This window comes from Mastigoproctus giganteus, chromosome 4, assembly GCF_048544385.1.
Source record: "Mastigoproctus giganteus isolate SK-2022 chromosome 4, ASM4854438v1, whole genome shotgun sequence".
NCBI lineage: Eukaryota > Metazoa > Arthropoda > Arachnida > Uropygi > Thelyphonidae > Mastigoproctus > Mastigoproctus giganteus.
The window spans coordinates 44,978,031-44,990,213 of NC_143578.1; the positions used below are offsets into that span (position 1 = coordinate 44,978,031).

At 32.8% G+C, this 12,183-nt stretch overlaps 1 protein-coding gene across 5 annotated transcripts in view; it reads right to left on the reverse strand.

Annotated features, from left to right (window-relative positions):
- Positions 1–12,183, reverse strand: part of LOC150086684 (uncharacterized) — a 71,973-nt gene that overhangs the window by 21,887 nt on the left and 37,903 nt on the right. For 4 of the 5 annotated variants that reach the window (XM_090371526.1, XM_090371528.1, XM_090371527.1 and 1 more), the window contains exon 3: positions 4,710–4,815. The exons of the other annotated variant lie outside the window; for it this stretch is intronic. The gene's annotated coding sequence lies outside the window, so the exon portion shown is untranslated. The remainder of the gene's footprint in view (positions 1–4,709; positions 4,816–12,183) is intronic. 5 annotated transcript variants of the gene reach the window in all.

The following is a 12,183-nucleotide window of genomic DNA, read 5'->3' on the forward strand; positions in this document are numbered from 1 at the left end:
AATTCTCTATAACAGTGAAAATTCCACCTTTGTTCATTTTACTGACCCCCTCTCAGAGCCTTATAAACCTTAATCAGGTCACGTCTGAGGTGCCTGGTTGTCAAGCTTATGTAGCCCATATATATGCAGTCTTCCCTCATATGGTAGCCCTTTTGCCTATCTCACCATGTGAGATGCCCATCTTTGGACCCTTTCAAGAAGCTCAACGTCTTTTTTCAGATGAGGTCTCCATACTTGAGCACACCTACGATATCTCTACAAATTCTGCATTTGATGGTATAAACAGTACTTTAAAATTCATCAAATTTATTCACTATTCTCCTAGCATTAATGTACATGCAAGTATACACGCACCTGTTCTTATTATTAGCTATCCTAATGCATCCACTATATTTGCTTGTCCCATGAGGACCCCCAGTAAATCACAAAATCCCCAACACCTTGCTTTCCAGGCTGCTACATGTTCCAATACAAGCAGCGCAAGGATCACTTACATCTCTGTCTGTGGCTGTTGTTAATCTATTAGTCTGCATATTGCCACAAGCTAGCAGTTTTCCAACTCACCTAACACTGCCTCAATAGCATCAGCAAATATTCTTGCACACCTTATATTCAAGTGTATCCCACAACTGCAAAATCAACCTTTCTGTTAACAAGCACAGACCATGCTGGGAAAAATTCTGCCCCATGACTTTCTTTATTTCAGGCTGAAAGGCACATAAACAAGAGTAAAAGACATATAAGATATGCAGGACTAAGCACAACTTAACCAAGGCTAAATCCACTGTCAATTATTATCTTTCAAAGAGAAAGAATGTGCAGAGCTCAACAGCCACCAAGTTTGAAGCATATAAAGAAATAAATGCAGTAATTTTAATGCATTATTCAATAATTTTACTGTATTTTAATCAATTAATTACATCAATATATGCACTGAAAAGAAATCAGAGTGAAAAGGTGCTGATATGAATTCCAAAATTTGACAATACCCTTTGGAAATCTGTGCATTATACAGTATAATGCCTAGTTATCTGGCACCTATAGGGATTGGGTGGGGGGGCTAATTGCATGAATCTGCCACTTGCGTGAGTATTACTCATATAGGTGCCCACACTATAAAATGAAATGTCATGAATGAAGTCAAACTTCTCAGTCACTCTAGTGTATACATTAGACATTATACTCCATTTCCTCTTAATTTTCAAATAATACTTCTTTTTACACTTCTTATCACAGATTGTGATTTTACATCATAAATCATGGAAGAGTCAAAATAATACTCTTTTCACCTTTTTTGGTTATGCACAAATATCCAATTTTTGTTTTAAGATTAGCATAATACATCTACATTTGTGTTAACTTTATGATTTTTTTTTTTTTTTTTTGGATAAAAAACAATGGATGGATGGGTTACAGATATGACACACATTCTCAAGTAACCAATTCAAAACAATACTTAAATTGAAAATTAAACTTTATGTAATAAAATTTGTTTATATATATTAATTCCATGTATAGTATTATGTTTATATCCTGTTAATGCATTTTTGTAATGTTTCATTATTTAATTCAGTCTCTCTCTCTCTCTCTCTGCTACGGGGCAGGCAAGGTCAGTTATTCATTTTTAATACAGAAGAATCTCAATTATCTGACAAAAAGACAAAAAGTTAACCAGTCTTCGTGGCCCATGAGAGTGCAAGTTGGATAAAACAAAGAAATATGCAGAATCCATTACAGGTACTGTTTTTTCTGTAGACAAAGCCCTTGAATTTCTCAGAAACCTCATCTTTGCCTTTACTTTCCACCTACTAGCCCACTCTAGTCATATTTCAGTAATCCTTCAATATCACTACATTACAGTGAAAGCTTAAAAAGCGGTACTCACCTTGAAATTAATCTGCGATGGTTTACTTAGGTAGCGTGGTTAATGTTTACGTTGAATTGTTAAATTGAAAAATTAAAAGGGAGGGAAGTAAGTAAAAGTTGACTGAGTTAAATGGGCGCAAGGAAACAGAAGTGTACATATCCAATCCTTGGTTGTCATCGAAATAAAAGAAAGAAGAATAATTAAAAAATATAAGTGAATCCGGTGATTTTTATTTCGATGACAACCAAGGATTGGATATGTACACTTCTGTTTCCTTGCGCCCATTTAACTCAGTCAACTTTTACTTACTTCCCTCCCTTTTAATTTTTCAATTTAACAATTCAACGTAAACATTAACCACACTACCTAAGTAAACCATCGCAGATTAATTTCAAGGTGAGTACCGCTTTTTAAGCTTTCGCTATTCTTTTCTAGTCTATTAACACGGTACTTGAAGATTTCTAAAAATTTCATATTGTCACTACATTACAGTTAATTTTAATGTTCTTCAGTTTTTTTTAATTATTTTTTTTTTTATTTTCATCCATCATGTTAAAATGGAAAATGGTTGTTCTTTCTACCAAACAAAAACTGAAGCTTATCAATAAATATGTAATAGTTTCTAAAGTATAAACTTTAATGTGGGAGTACAATGGAGGCAGGTTAGTGAATAAACTATATTTAATTTTGCATATTATCTATCCTTCAATTACCTGGGAAAATCTATGTCTCAACCACTCTAGATTATTGTGAGTCAATTGCGTAGTATTTTTAAAATATGCCAGTTGCATAAACTCTCTGAAAATGGATGCTGGATAACCGGGCTTTTACTATATAAAGAAATTATTATACATTCTGAATACTGTACGGAATGTCTGAAAACTCTGTTTCAAGAAGAATACTGACCTGCTCAAAAGGATAAAATAAAAAGCAATAAGATTAATTATTGGCATAAAGAAGTTTTTCTGCATGGAGAAACTCAAGTTTTACAAATTGAAAAATCTAAAAACCAGACATCAGTGCAAGGACCTGATTGAGATACTTCAGACATAAAAAGGGTTGAGTAAACTAAATAACAGGAATATCTTTTCTCTTTCTCAAGTGGCACAAAAAGACGTGTACATAAATTAAGGAATGAGTTATAGAACAGAAAAATTGATTTTTTTCACATGTTTGGCAGCCAGCAGAGTTTTCCACTGCCTAGCAAATGCAATGGTCTTGCAGCACAGAGCAGAGAGAGTTTTGTGTTTCTAAAAGTTATCTGTGCACTCTTTCTCTCTCTCTCTTTCATCAGATAACAAGCTATCTCTAGTGACAATTCCCTGCCAAAATAACAAAGTTGTTCAAATGAAGCTTCTACGTGATATATGATCTTTGTGAAAAAATAAAGTTTGTTCAGCTGTGAACTATAAGTTCATTACATTTACTAAGAACACAAGAAAAGGGTGCTCTGAAATTGCAAAAGGTCCTTTCTCATACTTTTTATAATTTTGAATAGGCCAAATAGCATTATCTATTTTATTAATTTGAAAATTTTCTTTAGCCAAGAATAATTTTTAACCTGGAACAATCTTCCACTTAATCCTGTGGGAATGGAGATCTTATATAAATTTAAAGATGTACTGGACAGATATCTATATGAAAATTGGTGAAAAATTGCTGTTATGCAGGGTTAGAATTTTTTATTGAGTATTTTATTATTTTTTAAAGCTGATTTTACATAAACATGAAGCTTACAAAAGGCAAACAGATAAAATCTCCACTCATTTTTCTTTCAAGTCAACCGGTTTACAATGATAGTTCATTTAAAACTTGTAAATAACAAAATACATAAAACACTAATAGAAATTTTCAGGATAAAAAAAAAAAAACTTGAACATTCAAATAAGAAACAGATGTAAACCTATTTTATCATAAACCAACCTTAAAAAACTTCAGAGGAAGGAGAGAAAAAACATAACTTGCTTCATCCACAGGCTTAACTGATTCAAGCCAAGCATGAGGGAACATAAAACATAAAAATGAGGTGGATCCATAAAACATAAGAATGCAAGCATGCTTTCAGAGATGAGGTACTATAAACTGGTATGGTATCAGAGAAAGGAAATCTCAATATTAGTCTCATATCATCTCATGGCAGGCGCCTCCGTAGCCAGGTGGGCAGGAGCAGCAGTGCGTAGCACATGCTTCTTGATTAGACCGGGGTTCGAGCCCATGACCACCAAATACGGAGGATGCGGAAAGGTCAGGGAATGACCACCACATATCCCCTGAGCAATATGGCCTTAGTTGCTAATGCTCCTAAAAATCAAATAACAAATAATAACAACATCTCATGGCACTAATTAAACTGACCTCGTGTTCCATGCAAAACAATAGCTATGTTCTTTACATCCCATGGGGCTATTTTTAGATAGTTTATAAAATTAGATTACTCAACTGACAGAAGTAACATAATTAACATATGTAATTGTTTAGCATAACATATGTAACTTATAGGTTACATATAACTTATAAGTAACATACATTTGACATAAGTAATTGTTTTGTTTCCCCACCACCAAAATAATGTAAATAAATTTCCCAAACAAAATATAAAAATTACATTCAGTTTCTGCTAAGAGTGCACATTTCACATAATGCTTTTAAATATTATTTTTTTCATACAACGGCATAAAGCCTTTATATGAAAAATATTATATTATGTGGAAAAAGTTGTGCATAATCAAAGTGAAAATTCCAGTCTTTTAACAGCAGATTCAGTAATTCTACAATGTTTAACACCATAAAAGCTGTATATTTATGTTTTACGAATAATTTTCAGAGAGAAAAATTTCTTTACCTGATAGTGAATAGCTTCTACTTGGACCATTTTTTGTCTTGCCCACATTGCTTATATACAAAATCTATTTCTTTTTGATTAAAGAATTACTGTTCAAAGTTTTCTCCTGGAAATGACAGAATAAAAACAAATCAGCTGATGATGTAATATTTTTGATTGAACTATCTTACTTAAAAATGTTAAGTACTTTTGCATACTAATTATGAAGATTTTCCTCTTATAAAATAAGTGCATTCTAACATATCTATTTTAATTTGTTTTGCTTTGTTGCCTTAATCCCACTTACCTTACTACCAGTACACTAGCCCTAAACCATAACCGGTACCAAAAAATATTATCAGGTATTATTGAGTGTTTTTTATTTTTATTATAATTTCTAGCTTAGAGTAGTTCTTCCAGGAACAATCCCAACCCTCCCCATCCTTTCAGTTTTATTTCTATTAAATCTCATTTATTTCATGAATCCCACAAATTGTAATTTCCTTTAATCTGCACTCTCCCCACTCACTTTAGTCTCATATCTCCTTACCAAGGTGTGAACTTCTCTTAATAGGAAAATCGATATTATAGTCTCCAACACTTTACCTATCTCCACTGTTCTTGCTGATCGCTTGTCAAAAATATTTTAGGTCAATTTTGAAAGTGCAGTCATCAAGTCAACGGAAGAAACATCCCTCATGCTAGGATAATTTGAGCTATTTGGTACAAAGGTTAAAAATTCTGGATTATAATCAACATATACCAAGGATCAAATCGCTATAAAGTTAATGAAATCCTTGGTAAAATTGGATTTTGTTCCATTGGAGGAACAAGATGAAACATGGTAAGGAATCATTTGTGAGGGGCCTCCATATGATATTCCATCATTTTAAAATATACAAAGAGTTTATTCACTATTGTGAATAAACCTGAATTAGTCCTAGCACTTTCACAATCATCGGGAATCAGCAGTTTTAGAACACTGTTCAAGAGTAATCATCATTAACACTGAAAATCATCAGTCATATAAAATTATAAGTCCGTCAATCAGAAGAATAATGAAATTAACTGCAGACAGACAAAATACAGATAATAAATTAGCTGATTTTGTTTAAGATGTTGGCTATAATCTTACACTAAATGGTTATTTTTCTGCATTTTTCTTTAAATGATTTGTATGGTTAAGCCCCTAAATAAATTGTATTTATTATATTCATTCATTTGATCCTATTTACTTACATTTTTTGGCAATACATGTGGATTAGATTGCGTACTGGGGTAGGTGGGATTAGGGGATGTCAGTCAGAGTAACTGTGGCTAGATTTAATTTACTTCAAGTAAAGCCTATATAGGTTTATTTACTTGAAGAATTTTAAATACCCACAAAGAAAGCTAATATTTGAGCTCTTAGTTAGGATTACAAGCAATATCATGTTTATGCCTTTTATCACTAGAATTGCAGAAAACAAATGTGTTACATGTAATTAATTATGTACTGATTCATAACAAATTCAAAGGACAAGAAAGCATTAAAGAGAGAACTTTCCCATTTTTGGTAGGGATCCATTAGGCAACTATTTGACTATTAATGTCAGTTGTTAAACTGTTTTTGTTATCATAATACCAATTTCTGAAGTAGCAAATGAAGAAATTTTACCTGCTCATGCCTTTTGTTGAAATACATTCAAGAACCATATATATAAATTGCCTCAGCATTTTCCAAACCTTTGTAACTTTTATTTCCCCTCTTGAACTGAATGGTTATCTTTTGTGCATTTCCCACTTCTTGTTTACAGATAATGTGTCTAATTTGTTTGAGAAGTATGAAGATAATTGCATAAAATTTAATTCATTATAGTATATTTAAGTGTAAAATACTATGGCAGACTATTGCTTTGATACCCAAGGACAGTTTAATGTGCCTATCTTGCATAGGTACTACTCATACTACACTTTCAAAATTTTCTGGTGAATCTATGTGGTGGCACATGCATGTGTCACCGCACATAATGACATCTACTCCTGTTCAAACATATATACATGATGCAAAACAGTTAGACTGATATTTGAATATACAGCAGACTCTCGATTTACCGGGATCGGGTTAACCGGGACACTTCAAGACTCCAAATTATTAAAATAAAAAAATAAAACCAACCAGAAATCATAAAATTCAAGTAATAACTAGAATAGGTATAAACAGATATTTTGCAAGTCGTAAATAAGCGACAAGAAGTGGTGTTATAAGTCATAATTGGGACAACTTAAAACCCGTTGCTCAAAAAAAAAAAAAAAGAGAGAACAAATGTTTAGTTTGTTTTAGTGCATCGCATCGATTGTTGTGTTCCGTTGCACCGCAAAAAGACAAATTTTGTTTTGTTATTTATGTCAGGGATGTCGAAATTTTTTTTATAGTAAATATATATTTTTTTTGTTTAGAAATTGCAAAAATGATGAGTAAACGCAAAAGAGTTGTGCTTTCAGTTAAACAGTCTTGAAATTATCTAAAAGTTTGAAAACGGTGCATTCGTTAAATCTCTAATGAACCATTATAATGTTGATGACCAAACCATACGCAGCCTTGTAAAAAATAAAGGGAAGCTATTAGATTTAAAATCGACATCGCAAAAAATAAAGGGAAGCATCGTATTGGACACACGAGTAGTGTGTGTGTGTTATGGGTGTTTAATGGCGCATAAATACCCCAGGGGTTCACATCTAGTGAGTATGGGCTTGGCAGGGTCCTGAGCTGGATATCATCATTCTTCTCTTTCTTGGTGATTCCATTCCCTTTTACTACTTTTTTTTTTTTTTTGGCTGGTGCAGCATAAGCCTCAGGCTTTATGGCTAATAATAATAATAAGCTACACTCGCTATAGTGTGCCTTACACGAGTAGTATGTAGTAAGTTTTTTCTATCGTCATATTTTTTACGTAGGTTGCTGAACATTTTCCGATACAGTAAGTCCCCGACTTACTGATTTACGTAAATCAGTACGCAAATCGTTTCTGATTTACGTAAATCAGTAATCCGTAAATCGCAACAACGGATTTAAGTAAATTTGTTTTCACTCAATTTTTTTTTAGGATTGTAAAATTTAAAACAATAACAACAACAACAACAAAAAAAAAAAAAATAATAATAGTAATAAGCAATCAATAACGACGATCACGGTACGCACAAGTGAGATTGGAGTAACAACAAAAAAATAGAAATGAAGAGAAGATTCTTACAATTATTTATTGGTTTTTTTATATGACTGAAGATTTCAGTGAGGGGACACACACTTCACCATAATAACGTAAAAACCAACTGAATTCCAGCTATTGGTATCATCGCAAATGTAATAAGATCGAGTTTACTACCCATTTATAATAGATTGCGCTAACAGAAAAGCCCAATAACACGGAAAATGCTAAATTGTTTTTATTATTTTTTATTGACCTCCAGAAATGTGCTTTAGTAAAATGTGAGCTCACGCAGTGTGATAATAGTGAGTTTCCACCTTAACCCTGTGAAGTTCTTTACAGAAAATTTAATGTTATCATGGTGCCGACTAAGAGAATAAGTGACAGCGGTACTTGTAAATCTACCAACAAAAGGAAAGCAATCGATTTGGATCAGAAAATTAAACTAATAAGAATGCATGAAAATGGTCAAACATTAACAAGTATCGTGCTGAATTCAAATTTGTCAATAATAATATAGTAGCAATATGTTACTAATCATTCCCGAGTTACGTAAAACTCGACGAAGTAAGAAGTCCCAGAACATATCTCTTACGCATGTCGGGGCTTCTGTATTTTTGGATTAACCGGGAAATCGATTACTGGGATTTGTTTTTTACCATCTATCCCCGGAAAATTGATAGTTTACTGTAGTTGCATACACTTAAAAGCAATAAAAGAGAAAATAATTGTCTGTGTAAATTATTTAATAACTATTTACCATTTGTGTTTTAAAACTCAAACAGTTTTCACATCTGCTGTTTTACCATTATGGATGAGATTGAGTGTCGTGTGTAACTGTTATCTAGGAAAATCAGTTAACTTAGCATTTTCCAAAATGTGCAGCATACATCCTTTTGAAATAAAAGAAATTATTTAGTGGAGTGCAGAGACTGTTAAAATGGAACAGAAGAAATAAAAACTCATTTTTATCAATCATTTAAAATTATGGCAAAAATCCCCTCCCCCATTTCACCCCTGACAGAGACTCTTTTCACCAAACAGCCAGTATACAATTTATAATGCAAAGATTGCCAAAAATCACATATTGGACAAACGGGTAGAAAATTATTCAAAATAATTAAAGAACATAAATATGATACAGCCCATGGCCAAATAATAAAATCAGATCCAGCTTGCTGTGCCTGGTGCAAGGATCACCAAGGGGATTTCAAGAACACCTCGGTCCTAACTACTGACAGGTACAGAAAATGCAGACTATACAAAAAATCCTTCATTATTGGTATAACCAACAATATTAACTGAAACAATGGTATGCAGATGGACAATAACCACATACATATTTTGAAAAGCAGAGTATTAGAGCAGATAAAAAACAAAAATAAGGACCACAATAAGTATATCTCAAAAAAAGAACTCCTACCCCCTTTTAACGTAACCTTGAACCTACCCACATAATTAAGACACTCACAAAGATCAGCCACCAAACAGATATCTAATTCTACAACATCCAAATCTCTATTCTCATTATAAATATCTTCACCCTCAGTGATAAACTAACCTATGATTAACCCCAGGAGATCTTAACCGCAGTTTTAATTCAAAACATTCTTAGTTTCAGAGTACAGAACATTAAAAACATGCCCTAAGGAAGAAAGGAAGTGCACAACTGTTTTCTAAGTTGTCATCTATGAAAGAACTGTATATAAATATAAAGAATTGTAAGCCACTGTCTTGGTATGTGAAGCTGAGTATCATAATGACAGCATTACAAGATAAGTATTTACAATTGTTCATTTATTTAATGTTAATTTATTTAATTTTAATTATTAATCTTATTAACTAAATTAATCTTATCTTATCTTCCTTCATGGATTAGGCGATCCGCCTGTTCCATCTCAAAGAGGTCTGCCCATCTTTTCTTTGGTCTTCCTTTCTCTCTTTTTCCTTTTGCTCTATATGTATAAGCTAATTTAGGGAATCTATTATCTTCCATTCTTTCTACATGTTCTTTCCATCTTTGTCTATATTCTATAATTTTTCCATTAATCGAGTAAATCTTTAATTCCTTTCTAAACCTTTAGAAATTTTAAATTAATAACTAATGTAAAATTATTTAAAACTTAAAATTTAATTTTTATCTGATGTTTGCTAACTAATTCAAGACTAAACCTTAACAAATAAGAAATGTGTAATTAAAATAACAACTTTATGTAAATCACATTGCCATAATTTTGTAAATCACATTGCCATATTGGAAAAGTTCGGTGAAACACAAGCAGTTTCTCTTGACATCTCAAAGGCTTTCGATCATGTTTGGCATAAAGGTCTTCTAAACAAGCTTTCATCTTATGGTTTGCCAACTGTTTTTTGTAATTGGTTATCCAGTTTTCTCTCTGATTGCTCACTGAGGGTGATGGTAGATGGCTCTCTGTCTTCTAACTTCTCCACTAATGCCGGTGTCCCCAAAGGCTCATTTCTTTTCCCCATTCTTTTCCTCTTGTATATTAATGACCTTTTTCCATTGACTGGAAATCCTATCCATAGTTTTGCCGATGATAGCACATTGCATTTCACTTTCCATTTTGAGAAACCTTGCCCTGCTCAATCAGCTTCAACTTCTCTAAAATCTGCTACCAATTCCTTAAATGCCTATCTCCAGGTAATTCTCCAGTGGGGCAATGACAACTTAGTTGATTTCAATCCTTCTAAAACTCAGTCTTGTCTTATATCTCACAAAAAGGATTCTTCTGCTCCTATGCTTATCTATCAATCAGTATATAATCAATTAATCACCATTACCATGTGATTAATTAATTATATACTGATTTTTTTTAGTAAATTCTGTATGCTGAATTCAAAAATGAAATTCATTTTTCTCCACGGCATAAAGACTTTTTGCAATATATTATACATTTCATTTTATACATCTAAATAAAATACAAGACTGGTAAATATTGTAATATATAGCAGAATCTTGAACAGAGAACCTCCCAGGTAGTGTTGTGAGTGCACAATTCAAGATTGTATTAATATAAGTGAACAGCAGATCACCAGGAAGCATCATCACTGTGGGCGCCTCCGTAGCCAGGTGGGCAGGAGTGGCAGTGTGTAGCACACGCTTCTTGATTAGACTGGGGTTTGAGCCCGTGACCACCAAATACAGAGGATGCAGAAAGGTCAGAGAATGACCACCGCATATCCCCGGAGCAATATGGCTTTAGTTGCTAATGCTCCTAAAAACCAAATAACAGCATCATCACTGTACTGTTCCAGTTCACAAAGAACAAACTCACTAGTTTATAGTTGTCTATCACCTTTATTGCACCACATTTGTGGAATAAGAAAACATTAGCATTTCTCCAGTCCAAGGATGATTGTCCTGGAATATAATGGTATCATTAACATCTTCAATAGACTGATGCACTCCCATGAAGCTCCTTTTATTAAAACAAGGATGTGCACTGTCCACCCCCTGGAGCCTTACCTTTATTCAATTTTAGTAACTTTTCTAGTAGACACTTCTCTGAGATTGTTCTTTCACTTATTTTACAGCAGTTTGACTCTTTGTCACTGTTCTGCTGTGGTTAAAATGGTCTTTCTGCTGTAAACATCATTGCACAGTACCTATTTAGCTTGTCTACCACTTCTGCTATGCTTTCTAGGATTTTTCCACTTTGACCAAATAAGGGGCTTATCTCATTCATTCTCTTCTCTTTAATATTCATGTATAAGTTTTACTCAGACATGAATACAAAAGAGAAGAAAATGAATGAATATATGGAAGGAATATAGAGAACGAATGCTCATAGATGAAAATTCATGTATAAGTTTTACTCATACGTGAATTACCTTGGCAGGTAAATATATTCCAATGATTTTCAACATGTTGCTTGAAGATAAACTTCATGAGATTTGTGGGCATGTTATCAATCTGGATGCCCTCGATGAACTCTCTCCAGATACTTTGTCCTTTACCAAGACAAATGTGATTATAGTCACCAAGACTATTTATAGACTTTAAATATACTGTACCACTAAATTTAACAAATAAATATATCAAATAGAAAATAAATACATAATACTAATATATACCATTAAATTCAGACTTTAAATATACTGCAAAGCTAACGTGGAAAATGAATGCTATAATTAGCATTATACTGCAAGATGAAAAACTACTACCTGGATATCAAGGTAAACTAATAATCAAAAAACATTAAGCCATAAAATTAAAAAATAAACACAAAGCAACACTCCCCCACTTTTAAGTGTACCACTCTTTCCTCCTCAGTTTGAATGCTCAT